The sequence below is a fragment of the Coturnix japonica genome, chromosome 21 (genome assembly GCF_054131305.1).
Source record: "Coturnix japonica strain WE chromosome 21, WE-NBRP24, whole genome shotgun sequence".
NCBI lineage: Eukaryota > Metazoa > Chordata > Aves > Galliformes > Phasianidae > Coturnix > Coturnix japonica.
Genome location: NC_140683.1, coordinates 2,373,312 through 2,392,506, shown reverse-complemented (window position 1 = coordinate 2,392,506; position 19,195 = coordinate 2,373,312).

The following is a 19,195-nucleotide window of genomic DNA, read 5'->3' as shown; positions in this document are numbered from 1 at the left end:
CGTTGTGGGGCAGGAGGTGGAACTTGTGGGGCAGGAGGTGGAATTTGTGGCGTGGTAGGTGGCACTTGTGGGACAGGAACTGGCACTTCTGGGGCGGGAGGTGGAAGTTGTGGGGCAGGAAATGGCACTTGTGGGGCAGGAGTTGGCACATGTGGGACAGGAGGTGGCACTTGTGAGGCAGGAAATGGCACCTGTGGGGCAGGAGTTGGAAACTGTGGGGTAAGAAATGGCAATTGTTGGGCAGGAGGTGGCACTTGTGGGGCGGGAAGTGGATGATGTGGTGCAGGAGCTGGCACTTGTGAAGCCTGAGCTGGCACTTGTGGGGCAGGAAGTGGAACTTGTAAGACAGGAGGTGGAAATTGTGGGGCGGAATGTAAAGTTGTGGGGCAGGAGATGTAACATGAGGGGAGGGGGTGGCAGTTGTGGGGCGGGAGGTGGCACTTGTGGGGCAGGAGGTGGCACTTGTGGGTCAGGTGTTGGCACTTGTGGGGCAGGAGATGTAACTTGAGGGGAGGGGGTGGAAGTTGTGGGGCGGGAGGTGGCACTTGTGGGGCAGGAGGTGACATTTGTAAGGCGGGTAGTGGCACTTGTGGGGCAGAAATTGGCACTTATGGGGCAGGAGGTGGCACTTGTGGAGCAGGAGGTGGAAGTTGCATTGCAGGATTTGGCATTTGTGGGTTGGGAGTTGGCACTTGTGGGGCATGAGGTGGAATTTGTGGGATGGTAGGTGGAACATGTGGGGCAGGAGCTGGCACTTGTGGGGCAGGATGTGGCACACGTTGCCAGGAGTCGGCACTTGTGTGGCGGGATGTTGAAGTTGTGGGGCGGGAGGTGGCACTTGTGGAACAGGTATTGTCACTTGTGGGGGAGGAGGTGGATGATGTGGGGCAGGAGGTGGTCTTTGTGGGGCAAGAGGTGGAAGTTGTGGGGCAAGAGGTGGAAGTTGTGGGGCATGAGCTGGCACTTGTGGGGCAGGAATTGGCACTTGTGGGGCAGGAGGTGGATGATGTGGGGCAGGAGGCTGTCTTTGTGGGGTTAGAGGTTGCACTTGTGGGGCAGGAAGTTGATGATGTGGGGCTGGAGCTGGCATTTGTGAAGCATGAGCTGGCACTTGTGAAGCAGGAATTGGCACTTTTGGGGCAGGAGGTGGAACATGTGGGGTGGGAGGTGGAATTTGTGGGGCAGGAGGTGGAATTTGTAAGGCGGGAAGTGGCACTTGTGGGGCAGAAATTGGCACTTATGGGGCAGGAGGTGGCACTTGTGGTGCAGGAGGTGGCACTGATGGGGCAGGAAATTGAGCTTTTGGGGCAGGAGATGGCACTTGTGGGGCGTAAGGTGGAACTTATGGGGCAGGAGGTGGAACTTGTGGAGCAGGAGGTGGTACTTGTGGGGCGGGAGGTTGGAGTTGTTGGGCAGGAGGTGGCATTTTGAGGCAGAAGGTGGCATTTGTGTGGCAGGAGGTGGCAATTGTGGGGCACGAGTTGGAAATTGTTGGGCAGGAGGTGGAAGTTCTGGGGCAGGGTTTGGCAGTTGTAGGGCGGGAGGTGGCACTTGTGGGCCAGGAGGTGGAAGTTGTAGGGCAGGAGGTGGCACTTGTGGGGCAGGAAATGGAGCTTTTAGGGCAGGAGGTGGAACTTGTGCAGAAGGAGGTGGTACTTGTTGGGCGGAAATTGGAACTTGTTGGGAGGGAAGTGGCTCTTGTGGGGCAGGAAGTGGCTCTTGTGGGGCAGGAGCTGGCACTTGTGGGGCAGGAGGTTGCACTTGTGGGGCAGGAGGAGGAAGTTGGTCAGTCAGTGACACTTGTGGGGCAGGAGGTGGATTATTTGGGGGGGAGGAGGCAGTGGTGTGGACAAATGTGGCACTTCAGGGGAATGAGCTGGCACTTTTGGGGCAGAAATTGGCACTTATGGGGCAGGAGGATGTCTTTGTCGGTCAGGAGGTGGCACTTGTGAGCAGGAAGAGCATGATGTAGTGCAGGAGCTGGCACTTGTGAAGCATGAGCTGGCACATGTGGGGCAGGAATTGGCACTTGTGGGGCAGGAATTGGCATTGTTGGGTGGGAGGTGGACGATGTGGGGCAGGAGGTGGCACTTGTGGAGCAGGAGGTGGCACTTCTGGGGCATGAGCTGGCACTTGTGGGGCAGGAATTGGCACTTGTGGGGCAGGAGGTGGATGATGTGGGGCAGGGGGCTGTCTTTGTGGGGTTAGAGGTGGCACTTGTGGGGCAGGAAGTTGATGATGTGGGGCATGAGCTGGCATTTGTGAAGCATGAGCTGGCACTTGTGAAGCAGGAATTGGCACTTTTGGGGCAGGAGGTGGAACTTGTGGGGTGGGAGGTGGAATTTGTGGGGTGGTAGATGAAACTTGTAAGGCAGGAGTTGGCACATGTGGGGGGGGAAATGGCACTTGTGGGGCAGGAAATGGCACCAGTGGGGTAGGATTTGGAACCTGTGGGGTAAGAAATGGCACTTGTTGGGCAGGAGGTGGCACTTGTGGGGCGGAAGTGGAACTTGTTTGTCATGTGGCCACAATTGTTGGGCGGGAGGTGGCACTTATGGGGCAGGAAATGGCAATTGTGGGGCGGGAGGTGGAAGTTGTGGGGCAGGAGGTGGAAGTTGTGGGGCGGAAATTGGAACTTGTTGGGAGGGAAGAGGTACTTGTGGGGCAGGAAGTGGCTCTTGTCGGGCAGGAGCTGGCACTTGTGGGGCAGGAGGTTGCACTTGTGTGTCAGGAGGAGGAAGTTGGGCGGTCAGTGACACTTGTAAGGCAGGAGGTGGATTATTTGGGGGGGGAGGTGGCAGTGGTGCAACAAAATGTGTCACTTGTGGGGCAGGAGCTGGCACTTCAGGGGAATGAGCTGGCACTTGTAGGGCAGGAGGTGGTCGTTGTGGGGCAGGAGGTGGTCGTTGTGGGGCAGGAGGTGGTCGTTGTGGGGCAGGAGGTGGAAGTTGTGGGGCAGGAGGTGGAAGTTGAAGGACAGGACCTTGCACTTGTGGGGCATGAACTGGCACTTGTTGGGCAGGAGGTGGCACTTGTGGGGCGGAAGTGGAACTTGTAAAACAGGAGGTGGAAATTGTGGGGCTGTAGGTGTAACTTGTGGTGCAGGAAGTGGAACTTCTGGGGCAGGAGGTGGCGGTAGAGGGGCAGGAAGTGGCACTTTTGGGGCGGGAGGTAACACTTGTTTGGCAGGAAGTGGCACTTGTGGGGCAGGAGGTGGATGATGAGGGGCAGGAGCTGGCACTTGAGAAGCATGAGCTGGCACTTGTGAAGCATGAGCTGGCACTTGTGGGGCAGGAATTGGCACTTGTAGGGTGGGAGGTGGAAGTTGTGGGGTAGGAAATGGCACTTGTGGGGCAGGAGGTGGCACTTGTGGGGCAAGAAATGGCACTTGTGGGGCAGGAGTTGGCACTTGTGGGGCAAGAGGTGGAACTTGAGGGGCAGGAGGTGGTCCTTGTGGGACGAGAGGTGGCACTTGTTGGGCGGGAGGTGGAACTTATGGGGCGTTACGTGGAAGTTGTGGGGCAGGAGGTGGCTCTTTTGAGGCAGGAGGTGGCACTTGTGGGCCAGGAGATGGAAGTTGTAGGGTGGGAGGTGGCACTTGTGGGGTGGGAGGTGGTAGATGTTGGGCGTGAGGTGGCACTTGTGGGTCGGGAGGTGAAAGTTGTGGGGCAGGAGGTGGAAGTTGTGGAGTGGGAGGTGGCATTTGTGGGGCGAAAGGTGACACTTGTGGGGCAGGAGGTTGCACTTGTGGGGCAGGAGGTGGCACTTGTGGGGCGAAAGGTGGCATTTGTGGGGCAGGAGGTTGCACTTGTGGGGCAGGAGGTGGCACTTGTGGGGCGGAAATTGGAACTTGTTGGGAGGGAAGAGGTACTTGTGGGGCAGGAAGTGGCTCTTGTCGGGCAGGAGCTGGCACTTGTGGGGCAGGAGTTGGAATTTTTGGGGTGGTAGGTGGAACATGTGGGGCAGGATCTGGCACTTGTGGGGCAGGAGGTTGCACTTGTGGGTCAGGAGGTGGAAGTTGGGCGGTCAGTGACACTTGTGGGGCAGGAGGTGGATTATTTTGGGGGGGAGGTGGCAGTGGTGTGGCAAAATGTGGCACTTGTGGGGCAGGAATTGGCACTTGTGGTGCAGGGGATGGTTGTTGTGGGGCAGGAGGTGGCACTTGTGGGGCAGGGGGTGGATGATGTGGGGCAGGAGGTGGTCGTTGTGGGGCAGGAGGTGGCACTTGTGGTGCAGAAGATGGATGATGTGGGACACGACCTTGCACTTGTGGGGCATGAACTGGCACTTGTTGGGCAGGAGGTGGCACTTGTGGGGAAGGAGGTGGCACTTGTGGGGAAGGAGGTGGCACTTGTATGGCAGGAATTGAAACTTGTGGGGTGGGATGGGGTACCTATGGTGAAGGAAGTGGCTCTTGTGGGGCAGGAGCTGGCACTTGTGGGGCATGAACTGGCACTTGTGGGCAGGAAGTGGATGATGTGGTGCAGGAGCTGGCACTTGTGAAGCATGAGCTGGCACATGTGGGGCAGGAATTGGCACTTGTGGGGCAGGAGCCTACACTTGTGGGGCAGAACGTGGCACTTGTTGGGCAGGATGTTGAAGTTGTGGTGCAGGATGTAGCACTTGTGGGGCAGGAGCTGTAAATTGTCTGGCGAGATATGGCACTTGTGGGGCAGGAGGTGGCACTTGTGGGGCGGGAGGTGGCACTTGTGGGGGAGGAGGTGGCACTTGTGGGGCAGAAGGTGACGCTTTTGGGGGAGGTGGTGGCATTTGTTGGGCGAGAGGTGAAACTTATGGGGCAGGAGGTGGCACTTGTAGGTCAAGAGGTGGAACTTGTTGGGCAGGAGGTGACACTTGTGGGGCAGGAGGTGTCAGTTGTTTAGCGGGAGGTGGCACTTGTAGGGCAGGAGGTGGCACTTGTTGGGCAGGAGGTGTCAGTTGTTTAGCGGGAGGTGGCACTTGTAGGGCAGGAGGTGGCACTTGTGGGGCAGGAAGTGTCAGTTGTTTGGCGGGAGGTGACATTTGTTGGTCGGGAGGTGGCACTTGTGGGGAAGGAGGTGGCACTTGTGGGGCAGGAATTGAAACTTGTGGGGCAGAATGTGGCACTTGTGGGGCATGAACTGGCACTTGTGGGGCAGGAATTGGCACTTGTGGGCAGGAAGTGGATGATGTGGTGCAGGAGCTGGCACTTGTGAAGCATGAGCTGGCACATGTGGGGCAGGAATTGGCACTTGTGGGGCAGAACGTGGCACTTGTTGGGCAGGAGGTTGAAGTTGTGGTGCAGGATGTAGCACTTGTGGGGCAGGAACTGTAAATTGTCTGGCGAGATATGGCACTTGTGGGGCAGGAGTTGGCACTTGTGTGGTGGGATGTTGAAGTTGTTGGGCGGGAGGTGGCACTTGTGGGGCTGGAAGTGGCAGTTGTAGGGCTGGAGGTGGCACTTGTGGAATTGGAGTTGGCACTAGTGGGGCAGAAGGTGGAAGTTGTGGGGAAGTATTTGGCACTTGTGGGGCAAGAGGTGGAACTTGTGGAGCAGGAGGTGGCATTTGTGGAGCATGAGTTGACACTTGTGGGGCAGGAGGTGGCACTTGTGGGGCAGGAGGTGGAAGTTGTGGAGCGGGAGGTGGCATTTGTGGGGCGAAAGGTGGCATTTGTGGGGCAGGAGGTGGCACTTGTGGGGAGAAAGTTGGCATTTGTGGGGCAGGAGGTTGCACTTGGGGCAGGAGGTGGCACTTGTGGGGCGGAAATTGGAACTTGTTGGGAGGGAAGAGGTATTTGTGGGGCAGGAAGTGGCTCTTGTCGGGCAGGAGCTGGCACTTGTGGGGCAAGAGCTGGCACTTCAGGGGAATGAGCTGGCATTTGTGGTGCAGGGGGTGGATGATGTGGGGTAGGAGGTGGCCCTTGTGGGGCAGGAGGTGGCCCTTGTGGGGCAGAAGGTGGCACTTGTGGGGCAGAAGGTGGATGATGTGGGGCATGAACTGGCACTTGTGGGGCATGAACTGGCATTTGTGGGGCAGGAGGTGGTCGTTGTGGGGCAGGAGGTGGCACTTGTTGGGTGGGAGGTGGACGATGTGGGGCAGGAGATGGCACTTGTGGAGCAGGAGGTGGAAGTTGCATTGCAGGATTTGGCATTTGTGGGGTGGGAGGTGGCACTTGTGGGGCAGGAGTTGGAATTTGTGGGGCAGGAGCTGGCACTTGTGGGGCAGGAGCTGGCACTTGTGGGGCAGGAGCTGGCACTTGTGGGGCAGGAGCTGGCACTTGTGGGGCAGGAGCTGGCACTTGTGGGTCAGGTGGTGGTACTTCTGGGGCAGGATCGGGCACTTGTGGGGCAGGAGGAGGCACTTGTGGGGCAGGAGGAGGCTGTTGTTGGGCGGGAGGTGGGACTTGTGTAACAAGAGGTGGAAATTGTGTGGTGGGATGTGGCACTTGTGAGGCAGAAGGTGGCACTTGTGGGGCAGGAGGTGGAAGTTGTGGGTCAGGAGGTGACATTTGTGGAACAGGAGGTGGATGATGTGGGGCAGGAGGTAGCAATTTTGGGCCGGGACGTGGCACTAGTGGGGCGAGATGTTGCACTTGTTGGGCGGGTGGTGGCACTTTTGGGGCATAAGGTGAAAATTGAGGGACATGAGGTGGCACTTGTGGGGCAGGAGTTGGCACTTGTGTGGTAGGAGGTGGCAATTGTGGGGCAGGAGCTTGCAGTTGTGAGGCGGGATGTGGAAGTTGTGGGGCGGGTTGTGGCAGCTGTGGGGCTGGAGGTGTCACTTGTGCAGCGGGAAGTGGCACTTGTAAGGCAGGAAGTAGCACTTGTGGGGCAGGAGGTGGCACTTTTGGAGCGTGAGGTGGATGTTGTGGGGCAGGAGTTGGCACTTGTGGGGCAGGAGGTTGCACTTGTGGGGTGGGATGTGGTACTTGTGGGGCGGGAGGTGGCACTTGTTGGGGGGGTGGTGGCAATTGTGGGGCAGGAGGTGGCACTTGTTGGGCGAGAGTTGCAATTGTGAGACGGGAGGTGGCAATTGTGGGTCACGTAGTGGCACTTGTGGGTCAGGAGGTGGTACTTGTGGGGCGGGCGGTGGAACTGGTGGGGCTGGAGGTGGCACTTGTTGGGTGGGAGGTGGCACTTGTGGGGCAGGAGGTGGCAATTTTGGAGCAGGACGTGGATTATGTGGGGCAGGAGGTGGAAGTTGTGGGTCAGGAGGTGACATTTGTGGAACAGGAGGTGGATGATGTGGGGAAGGAGGTGGATGATGTGGAACAGTAGGTGGCACCTGTGGGGCAGGAGATGGCACTTGTGGGGCGGGAGGTAAAAATTGTGGGGTGGGAGGTGGAAATTGTGGGGCAAGGGGTGGCAGTTGCGGGGCTGGGGGCGGCACTTGTGGGGCAGTGTGTGGCACTTGAGGGGCGGGAGGTGGCACTTGTGGGGCAGGAGGTGGCACTTGTGGGGCGGGATGTGGCAGTTGTGGGGCAGATGATGACACCTGTGGGGCGGGAGGTGGATGTTTTGGGGAAGGAGGTTGAAGTTGTGGGGAGGGTGGTGGCACTTGTGGGGCGGGAGGTGGCACTAGTGGGGCAGGAGTTGGCACTTGTGGGCTGGGTCATAGCACTTGTTGGGCAGGGGTTGGCACTTGTGGGGCAGGAAATGTTACTTGTGGGGCAAGAAGTGGCTCTTGAAGGGCAGGAGGTGGCACTTGTGGGGCAGAAGGTGGCACTTGTGGGGCAGGAGGTGGAAGTTGTGGGGCGGCAGGTGGCAATTGTGGGTCAGGAGGAGGCATTTGTGAGGCAGGAGGTGGATGATGTGGGGCAGGAGGTGGCACTTGTGCGGCAGGAGGTGGCACTTGTGGGGAAGTAGGTAGCACTTGTGGGGCAGGAAGTGGCACTTGTGGGGCAGGAGGTGGCACTTGTGTGGCAGGAGGAGGCACTTGTGGGGCAGGAGGAGGCTGTTGTTGGGCGGGAAGTGAAAGTTGTGGGGTGGGAGGTGGCACTTGTGGGGCTGGATGTGGAAGTTGTGTGGCAGGATTTGACACTTCTGGGGCTGCAGGTGGCACTTGTGGGGTGGGTGGTAGAACTTGTGGGGGGTGAGGTGTAACTTGTGGAGCGGGAGGTGACTACTGTGGGACAGGAGGAGGCACTTGTGGGTCGGGAGGTGGCACTTTTAAGGCGGGAGGTGGCAGTTGTGGGGCGGGAGGTGGAAGTTGTGCGGCACGATTTAGCACTTGTGGGGCGGGAAATGGAACTTGTGGGGCGGGAAATGGAACTTGTGGGGCAGCACGTGGCACTAGTTGAGCAGGAGGTGGAAATTGTGGGGCGGGAGGTGAATGATATGAGGCAGGAGGTAGCGGTTGTGGGGCAGGAGGTGGCACTTATGGGGCAGGAGATGGTATTTGTTGTGCAGTAGGTGGCACTTGTGGAGTGGGAGATGGAAGTTGTGGGGCAGGAGGTGGCAATTGTGGGGCTGGAGGTATCACTTGTGCGGCAGGAAGTGGCACTTGTGGAGCAGAAGGTGGCACTTGTGGGGAAGAGGTGACACTTGAGGGGCAGGAGCTGGCACTTGTGGGTCGGGAAGTTGGCACATTTGGGTCGGGAGGTGGCACATGTGGGGCAAGAGGTGGAAGTTGTGGGGCGGCAGGTGGGAATTGTGGGTCAGGAGGAGGCATTTGTGAGGCAGGAGGTGGATGATGTGGGGCAGGAGGTGGCACTTGTGGGGCAGGAGGTGGCACTTGTGGGGCAGGAGGTGGCACTTGTGGGGCAGGAGGTGGCACTTGTGGGGCAGGAGGAGGCACTTGTGGGGCAGGAGGAGGCTGTTGTTGGGCGGGAAGTGGAAGTTGTGGGGTTAGAGGTGGCACTTGTGGGGCTGGATGTGGAAGTTGTGTGGCAGGATTTGACACTTCTGGGGCTGCAGGTGGCACTTGTGGGGTGGGTGGTAGAACTTGTGGGGGGTGAGGTGTAACTTGTGGAGCGGGAGGTGACAACTGTGGGACAGGAGGAGGCACTTGTGGGTCGGGAGGTGGCACTTTTAAGGCGGGAGGTGGCAGTTGTGGGGCGGGAGGTGGAAGTTGTGCGGCACGATTTAGCACTTGTGGGGCGGGAGGTGGCACTTGTGGGGCGGGAAATGGAACTTGTGGGGCAGCACGTGGCACTAGTTGAGCAGGAGGTGGAAATTGTGGGGCGGGAGGTGAATGATATGAGGCAGGAGGTAGCGGTTGTGGGGCAGGAGGTGGCACTTATGGGGCAGGAGATGGTATTTGTTGTGCAGTAGGTGGCACTTGTGGAGTGGGAGATGGAAGTTGTGGGGCAGGAGGTGGCACTTGTGGGCCGGGAGCTGGCACTATTGGGGCGGGAGCTGGAAGTTGTGGGGCGGGAGGTGGCACTTGTGGTGCAGGAGGTGACACTTGTGGGGCGGTTGGTGGATGATGTGGGGCAGGACTTGGCACTTGTGGGGTAAGGGTTGGCACTTGTGGGGTGGGAGGAGGCACTTGTGGGGCGGGGGGTGGCAATTGCTGGGTGGGAAGTGGCAGTTGTGGGGCAGTAGGTTGAAGGTTTGGGGCAGGAGGTGGCACTTGTGGGGTGGAAGGTAAGAAGATTTGGGGTGTGACGTGGAAGTAGTGGGGCGGGAGGTGGCACTTGTGTGGCTGGAGGTTGAGGTTGTGGGGCGAGAGGTATTACTTGTGGGGCAGGAGCCGGCACTTGTGGGGCAGGACGCGGCAAATGTGGTGCAGGAAATGGCACTTGTGGGGCAGGAGTTGGCACTTGTGGGTCAGGTGGTGGCACATGTGGGGCGGGGGTCGACGTTGTGGGGCAAGAGGTGGAACTTGTGGGGCAAGACGTGTAACTTGTGGGGCAGGAGGTGGCTATAGGGGGCGGGAGGTGGCACTTGTGTGGCGGGAGGTGGCACTTGTGGGGCAGGAGATGGCAATTGTGGAGCAGGAGGTGGAAGATGCACGTCAGGAGATGGCACTTGTGGGGCAGGAGATGGCACTTGTGGGGCAGGAGATGGCACTTGTGGGGCGGGAGATGGTACTTGTGTGTCTGGAGGTTAAACTTGTGGGGTGGGAGGTGGCACTTGTGGGGAAGGAGGTGGCAAATGTGGTGCAGGAAATGGCACTTGTGGGGCAGGAGTTGGCACATGTGGGATAGGAGGTGGCACTTGTGGGGCAGGAGGTGGATGATGTGGGGCAGGAGCTGGCAATTGTGAAGCATGAGCTGGCACTTTTAGGGCTGGAATTGGCACTTGTGCCACAGGAGGTGGCACTTGTGGGGTGGGAGGTGGATGATGTGGGGCAGGAGGTGGATGTTGCGTGGCAAAATTTTGGCCGTTGTGGGGCGGGAGATGGCACTTGTGGGGCAGGACGTGGCACTTGTGGAGCGGGAGGGGGCACTTGTGGGGCCTGAGGTGGCACTTGTAGGGCAGGAGGTGGCATTTGTGGGGAGGGATGTGGAAGTTGTGTTTCAGGGGGTGGCACTTGTAAGGCAGGAGGTAGAACTTGTGGGGCAGGAGTTGGCACTTGTGGGGCACGAGTTGGCACTTGTGGGGCAGGTAGTTGCATTAGTGGGTCAGGTGGTGGCACTTTTGGGTCAGGTGGTGGCACTTGTGGGGCGGGATGTGGAAGTTGTGGGGCGTGATGTGGCACTTGTGGGGCGGAAGTTGACACTGTTTGGGTGTGAGGTGGCACTTGTAGGGCGGAAGGTGGCACTTGTGGGCAGGAGGTGACACTTGTGGGGCAGGATGTGGCACTTGTGGGGTGGGAGGTGGCACTTGTGGGGTGGGAGGTGGCACTTGTGGGGGGGGTGGCACTTGTGAGGCATGAGGTGGCACTTGTGGGGCAGGATGTGGCACTTGTGCGTGGGAGGTGGAGTTTGTGGAGAGGGAGGTGGCGCTTGTGGGGCGGGAGGTGGCACTTGTGGGGAGGTGGTGGAAGTTGTGATGCTGGTGGTGGTACATGTGGGGCGGGAGGTGGAAGTTGTGATGCAGGAGGTGGCACTTGTAGGGCAGGAGGTGGTACATGTGGGGCGGGATGTGGAAGTTGTGATGCAGGAGGTGGAAGTTGTGGTGCGGGAGGTGGAAGTTGTAGGGTGGGAGGTGGCACTTGTGGGGCGGGAGTTGGAAGTTGAGTGACGGGAGGTGGCACTTGTGGGGCAGGAATTGGCACTTGTGGGGCAGGAGGTGGCACTTGTGGGGCAGGAGGTGGAAGTTGTGGAACAGAAGTTGGCACTTGTGGGGCGGGTGGTGGCACTTGTGGGGCGGGATGTGGCACTTGTGGGGCGGGAGGTGGGACTTGTGGGGCCAGAGGTTGAGGTTGTGGTTCAGGAGGTGGCACTTGTGGAGCAGGAGCCTACACTTGTGGGGCAGAATGTGGCACTTGTAAGGCAGGACATTGAAATTGTGGAGCAGGTTGTGGCACTTGTGGGGCAGGAGGTGGAAATTGTGGGGCAGGAGGTGGTAATGGTGGGGCAGGAGATCGCACTTGTGGGCCAGGAGTTGGAAGTTGTGGGGCGGGATGTGGAACTTGTGAGGCAGGAGGTGGAAGTTGTGGTGTGGGAGGTGGAAGTTGTAGGGCGGGAGGTGGCACTTGTGGGGCGGGAGTTGGAAGTTGAGTGACGGGAGGTGGCACTTGTGGGGCAGGTTGTGGAAGTTGTGGGGCGGGAGGTTGCACTTGTGAGACAGGAGGTGGCACTTGTGGGGCGGGAGGTGGAAGTTGTGGGGCAAGAATTGGCAATTGTGGGGCAAGAATTGGCAATTGTTGGGCAGAGGGTGGCACTTGTACGGCAGGAGGTGGCACTTGTGGGACAGGACGTGGCAATTGGGAAGGACGTGGCACTTGTGGGGTGGGAGGTGGCACTTGTGGGGCAGGAGGTGGCACTTGTGGGGCAGGAGTTAATTCTTGTGGAACTGGAGGTGGCACTTGTGGGCCTGGAGTTTGCACTTGTGAGGCGGGAGGTGGAAGTTGTGGGGCGGGTGGTCGCAGTTGTGGGGCTGGAGGTATCACTTGTGCGGCAGGAAGTGGCACTTGTGGGGCAGAAGTTGGCACATGTGGGTCGGGAGGTGGCACTTGTGGGGCAGGAGGTGGCACTTGTGGTGCGGGAGGTGGAACTTGTGGTGCGGGAGGTGGCACTTGTGGGTCAGGAGTTGGATTTGTGGGGCAGGTTGTGGCACTTCTGGGGCGGGAGGTGGCACTTGTGGGGCGTGAGGTGGAAGTTGTGGGGCGGCAGGTGGCAATTGTGGGTCAGGAGGAGGCATTTGTGAGGCAGGAGGTGGATGATGTGTGGCAGGAGGTGGCACTTGTGGGGAAGTAGGTAGCACTTGTGGGGCAGGAGGTGGCACTTGTGGGTCGGGAGGTGGCACTTTTAAGGCGGGAGGTGGCAGTTGTGGGGCGGGAGGTGGAAGTTGTGCGGCACGATTTAGCACTTGTGTGGCTGGAGGCGGCACTTGTGGGGCGGGAAATGGAACTTGTGGGGCAGCACGTGGCACTAGTTGAGCAGGAGGTGGAAATTGTGGGGCGGGAGGTGAATGATATGAGGCAGGAGGTAGCGGTTGTGGGGCAGGAGGTGGCACTTATGGGGCAGGAGATGGTATTTGTTGTGCAGTAGGTGGCACTTGTGGAGTGGGAGATGGAAGTTGTGGGGCAGGAGGTGACACTTGTAGGGCGGTTGGTGGATGATGTGGGGCAGGAGTTGACACTTGTTGGGCGGGAGGTGGCACTTGTGGGGAAGGACGTGGCACTTGTGGAGCGGGAGGGGGCACTTGTGGGGCCTGAGGTGGCACTTGTAGGGCAGGAGGTGGCAGTTGTGGGGCACGAGTTGGCACTTGTGGGGCAGGTAGTTGCATTAGTGGGTCAGGTGGTGGCACTTGTGGGTCAGGTGGTGGCACTTGTGGGGCGGGATGTGAAAGTTGTGGGGCGTGAGGTGGCACTTGTGAGGCGGAAGTTGACACTGTTGGGGTGTGAGGTGGCACTTGCGGGGCGGAAGGTGGCACTTGTGCGTGGGAGGTGGAGTTTGTGGGGCTAGAGGTGGCACTTGTGGGGAGGAGTTGGAACTTGCGGGGCGGGAGGTGGAAGTTGAGTGACTGGAGGTAGCACTTGTGGGGCGGGAGGTGGAAGTTGTGAGGCAGGAGGTGGCACTTGGGCAGATTGTGTCACTCGTGGGCAGGGAGGTTGCACTTGTGGGGCAGGAGGTGAAAGTTGTGGGGCAGGAGGTGGCATTTGTAAGGCGGGAAGTGGCACTTGTGGGGCAGAAATTGGCACTTATGGGGCAGGAGGTGGCACTTGTGGTGCGGGAGGTGGCACTGATGGGGCAGGAAATTGAGCTTTTGGGGCAGGAGATGGCACTTGTGGGGCGTAAGGTGGAACTTATGGGGCAGGAGGTGGAACTTGTGGAGGAGGAGGTGGTACTTGTGGGGCGGGAGGTTGGAGTTGTTGGGCAGGAGGTGGCATTTTGAGGCAGAAGGTGGCATTTGTGTGGCAGGAGGTGGCAATTGTGGGGCACGAGTTGGAAATTGTTGGGCAGGAGGTGGAAGTTTTGGGGCAGGGTTTGGCAGTTGTAGGGCGGGAGGTGGCACTTGTGGGCCAGGAGGTGGAAGTTGTAGGGCAGGAGGTGGAACTTGTGCAGAAGGAGGTGGTACTTGTTGGGCGGAAATTGGAACTTGTTGGGAGGGAAGAGGTACTTGTGGGGCAGGAAGTGGCACTTGTGGGGCAGGAGCTGGCACTTGTGGGGCAGGAGCTGGCACTTGTGGGGCAGGAGGAGGAAGTTGGTCAGTCAGTGACACTTGTGGGGCAGGAGGTGGATTATTTGGGGGGGAGGAGGCAGTGGTGTGGACAAATGTGGCACTTCAGGGGAATGAGCTGGCACTTGTGGGGCAGAAATTGGCACTTATGGGGCAGGTGGTGGCATTGTTGGGTGGGAGGTGGACGATGTGGGGCAGGAGGTGGCACTTGTGGGGCAGGAGGTGGCACTTGTGGGGCGGGAGGTGGCACTTGTGGGGTGGGAGGTGGATGATGTGGGGCAGGAGGTGGCACTTGTGGGGCGGAAATTGGAACTTGTTGGGAGGGAAGAGGTACTTGTGGGGCAGGAAGTGGCTCTTGTGGGGCAGGAGCTGGCACTTGTGGGGCAGGAGGTTGAACTTGTGGGTCAGGAGGAGGAAGTTGGTCAGTCAGTGACACTTGTGGGGCAGGAGGTGGATTATTTGGGGGGGGAGGTGGCAGTGGTGTGGACAAATGTGGCACTTGTGGGGCATGAACTGGCACTTGTGGGGCAGGAATTGGCACTTGTAGGGCAGGTGGTGGCACTTGTTGGGTGGGAGGTGGATGATGTGGGGCAGGAGGTGGCACTTGTGGAGCAGGAGGTGGAAGTTGCATTGCAGGATTTGGCATTTGTGGGTTGGGAGTTGGCACTTGTGGGGCATGAGGTGGAATTTGTGGGGTGGTAGGTGGAACATGTGGGGCAGGAGCTGGCACTTGTGGGGCAGGATGTGGCACACGTTGCCAGGAGTCGGCACTTGTGTGGCGGGATGTTGAAGTTGTGGGGCGGGAGGTGGCACTTGTGGAACAGGTATTGTCACTTGTGGGGCAGGAGGTGGCACCTGTGGGGCAGGAGGTGGCACCTGTGGGGCAGGAGGTGGCACCTGTGGGGCAGGAGCTGGCACTTGTGGGGCAGGAATTGGCACTTGTGGGGCAGGAGGTGGATGATGTGGGGCAGGAGGCTGTCTTTGTGGGGTTAGAGGTGGCACTTGTGGGGCAGGAAGTTGATGATGTGGGGCATGAGCTGGCATTTGTGAAGCATGAGCTGGCACTTGTGAAGCAGGAATTGGCACTTTTGGGGCAGGAGGTGGAACTTGTGGGGTGGGAGGTGGAATTTGTGGGGTGGTAGGTGAAACTTGTAAGGCAGGAGTTGGCACATGTGGGGCAGGAGGTGGCACTTGTGGGGCAGGAAATGGCACCAGTGGGGTAGGATTTGGAACCTGTGGGGTAAGAAATGGCACTTGTTGGGCAGGAGGTGGCACTTGTGGGGCGGAAGTGGAACTTGTTTGTCATGTGGCCACAATTGTTGGGCGGGAGGTGGCACTTGTGGGGCAGGAGGTGGCAATTGTGGGGCGGGAGGTGGATGATGTGGGGCAGGAGGTGGCACTTGTGGGGCGGAAATTGGAACTTGTTGGGAGGGAAGAGGTTCTTGTGGGGCAGGAAGTGGCTCTTGTCGGGCAGGAGCTGGCACTTGTGGGTCAGGAATTGGCACTTGTGGGGCCGGTGGTGGCACTTGTTTGGTGGGAGGTGGAAGATGTGGGGCAGGAGGTTGCACTTGTGGGGCAGGAGGTGGCACTTGTGGGGTGGAAATTGGAACTTGTTGGGAGGGAAGAGGTACTTGTGGGGCAGGAAGTGGCTCTTGTCGGGCAGGAGCTGGCACTTGTGGGGCAGGAGCTGGCACTTGTGGGTCAGGAGGAGGAAGTTGGTCAGTCAGTGACACTTGTGGGGCAGGAGGTGGATTATTTGGTGGGGAGGTGGCAGTGGTGTGTCAAACTGTGGCACTTGTGGGGCAGGAGCTGGCACTTCAGAGGAATGAGCTGGCACTTGTAGGGCAGGAATTGGCACTTGTGGTGCAGGGGGTGGTCGTTGTGGGGCCGGAGGTGGCACTTGTGGGGCAGGGGGTGGATGATGTGGGGCAGGAGGTGGCACTTGTGGGGCAGGAGGTGGCACTTGTGGGGCAGAAGGTGGATGATGTGGGGCATGAACTGGCACTTGTGGGGCATGAACTGGCATTTGTGGGGCAGGAGGTGGCACTTGTTGGGTGGGAGGTGGACGATGTGGGGCAGGAGATGGCACTTGTGGAGCAGGAGGTGGAAGTTGCAGGGCAGGAGGTGGCATTTGTGGGGTGGGAGGTGGCACTTGTGGGGCAGGAGTTGGAATTTGTGGGGTGGTAGGTGGAACATGTGGGGCAGGAGGTGGCACTTGTGGGGCAGGAGGTGGCACTTGTGGGGAAGGAGGTGGCAATTTTGGAGCAAAACGTGGATTATGTGGGTCAGGAGGTGGCACTTGTGGGGCAGGATGTGGAAGTTGTGGGTCAGGAGGTGGCACTTGTGGGGCAGGAGGTGGAAGTTGTGGGTCAGGAGGTGACATTTGTGGAACCGTAGGTGGATGATGTGGGGCAGGAGGTAGCTATTTTGGGCCGGGACGTGGCACTAGTGGGGCGAGATGTTGCACTTGTTGGGCGGGAGGTGGCACTTTTGGGGCATAAGGTGAAAATTGAGGGACATGAGGTGGCACTTGTGGGGCAGGAGTTGGCACTTGTGTGGTAGGAGGTGGCAATTGTGGGGCAGGAGCTTGCAGTTGTGAGGCGGGATGTGGAAGTTGTGGGGCGGGTTGTGGCAGCTGTGGGGCTGGAGGTGTCACTTGTGCAGCGGGAAGTGGCACTTGTAAGGCAGGAAGTAGCACTTGTGGGGCAGGAGGTGGTACTTGTGGGGTGGGAGGTGGTACTTGTGGGGCGGGAGGTGGAACTGGTGGGGCTGGAGGTGGCACTTGTGGGGTGGGAGGTGGCACTTGTGGGGCAGGAGGTGGCAATTTTGGAGCAGGACGTGGATTATGTGGGGCAGGAGGTGGCACTTGTGGGGCAGGATGTGGAAGTTGTGGGTCAGGAGGTGACATTTGTGGAACAGGAGGTAGATGATGTGGGGAAGGAGGTGGATGATGTGGAACAGTAGGTGGCACCTGTGGGGCAGGAGATGGCACTTGTGGGGCGGGAGGTAAAAATTGTGGGGTGGGAGGTGGAAATTGTGGGGCGAGTGGTGGCAGTTGCGGGGCTGGGGGCGGCACTTGTGGGGCAGTGTGTGGCACTTGAGGGGAGGGAGGTGGCACTTGTGGGGCAGGAGGTGGCACTTGTGGGGCGGGATGTGGCAGTTGTGGGGCAGATGATGACACCTGTGGGGCGGGAGGTGGATGTTTTGGGGAAGGAGGTTGAAGTTGTGGGGAGGGTGGTGGCACTTGTGGGGCAGGAGGTGGCACTTGTGGGCTGGGTCATAGCACTTGTTGGGCAGAGGTTGGCACTTGTGGGGCAGGAAATGTTACTTGTGGGGCAAGAAGTGGCTCTTGAAGGGCAGGAGGTGGCACTTGTGGGGCAGGAGTTAATTCTTGTGGATCTGGAGGTGGCACTTGTGGGCCTGGAGGTTGCACTTGTGAGGCGGTAGGTGGAAGTTGTGGGGCGGGTGGTGGCAGTTGTGGGGCTGGAGGTATCACTTGTGTGGCAGGAAGTGGCACTTGTGGAGCAAAAGGTGGCACTTGTGGGGAAGACGTGACACTTGAGGGGCAGGAGCTGGCACTTGTGGGGCAGAAGTTGGCACATGTGGGTCGGGAGGTGGCACTTGTGGGGCAGGAGTTGGATTTGTGGGGCGGGTTGTGGCACATGTGGGTCGGGAGGTGGCACTTGTGGGGCGTGAGGTGGAAGTTGTGGGGCGGCAGGTGGCAATTGTGGGTCAGGAGGAGGCATTTGTGAGGCAGGAGGTGGATGATGTGGGGCAGGAGGTGGATGATGTGGGGCAGGAGGTGGAACTTGTGGGGAAGTAGGTAGCACTTGTGGGGCAGGAGGTGGCACTTGTGGGGCAGGAGGAGGCACTTGTGGGGCAGGAGGAGGCACTTGTGGGGCAGGAGGTGGCACTTGTGGGGCAGGAGGTGGCACTTGTGGGGCAGGAGGAGGCACTTGTGGGGCAGGAGGAGGCACTTGTGGGTCGGGAGGTGGCACTTTTAAGGCGGGAGGTGGAAGTTGTGCGGTGCGATTTAGCACTTGTGTGGCTGGAGGCGGCACTTGTGGGGCGGGAGGTGGCACTTGTGGGGCGGGAAATGGAACTTGTGGGGCAGCACGTGGCACTAGTTGAGCAGGAGGTGGAAATTGTGGGGCGGGAGGTGAATGATATGAGGCAGGAGGTAGCGGTTGTGGGGCAGGAGGTGGCACTTATGGGGCAGGAGATGGTATTTGTTGTGCAGTAGGTGGCACTTGTGGAGTGGGAGATGGAAGTTGTGGGGCAGGAGTTGGCAACTGTGGGCCGGGAGCTGGCACTATTGGGGCGGGAGCTGGAAGTTGTGGGTCGGGAGGTGGCACTTGTGGTGCAGGAGGTGACACTTGTGGGGCGGTTGGTGGATGATGTGGGGCAGGAGTTGGCACTTGTAGGGTAAGGGTTGGCACTTGTGGGGTGGGAGGAGGCACTTGTGGGGCGGGGGGTGGCAATTGCTGGGTGGGAAGTGGCAGTTGTGGGGCAGTAGGTTGAAGGTTTGGGGCGGGAGGTGGCACTTGTGGGGCGGGAGGTGGCACTTGTTGGGCAGGAGTTGGCACTTGTGTGGCTGGAGGTTGAAGCTGTGGGGCGAGAGGTAACACTTGTGGGGCGGGAGCCGGCACTTGTGGGGCAGGAGTTGGCACTTGTGGGTCAGGTGGTGGCACATGTGGGGTGGGGGTCGACGTTGTGGGGCAAGAGGTGTAACTTGTGGGGCAAGAGGTGGCCATAGAGGGGCGGGAGGTGGCACTTGTGGGGCAGGAGATGGCACTTGTGGAGCAGGAGGTGGAAGTTGCGCGTCAGGATTTGGCACTTGTGGGGCGGGAGATGGCACTTGTGGGGCAGGACGTGGCACTTGTGTGTCTGGAGGTTAAACTTGTGGGGCGGGAGGTGGCACTTGTGGGGAAGGAGGTGGCACTTGTGGGGCAGGAGGTGGCAAATGTTGTGCAGGAAATGGCACTTGTGGGGCAGGAGTTGGCACATGTGGGATAGGAGGTGGCACTTGTGGGGCAGGAGCTGGCAATTGTGAAGCATGAGCTGGCACTTTTAGGGCTGGAATTGGCACTTTTGCCACAGGAGGTGGCACTTGTGGGGTGGGAGGTGGATGATGTGGGGCAGGAGGTGGAAGTTGCGTGGCAGGATTTGGCCCTTGTGGGGCGGGAGTTGGCACTTGTGGGGCAGGACGTGGCACTTGTGGAGCGGGAGGGGGCACTTGTGGGGCCTGATATGGCACTTGTAGGGCAGGAGGTGGCATTTGTGGGGCGGGAGGTGGAAGCTGTGAGGCAGGGGGTGGCACTTGTAAGGCAGGAGGTAGAACTTGTGGGGCAGGAGTTGGCACTTGTGGGGCGCGAGTTGGCACTTGTGGGGCAGGTAGTTGCATTAGTGGGGCAGGAGTTGGCACTTGTGGGTCAGGTGGTGGCACTTGTGGGGCGGGATGTGGAAGTTGTGGGGCGTGAG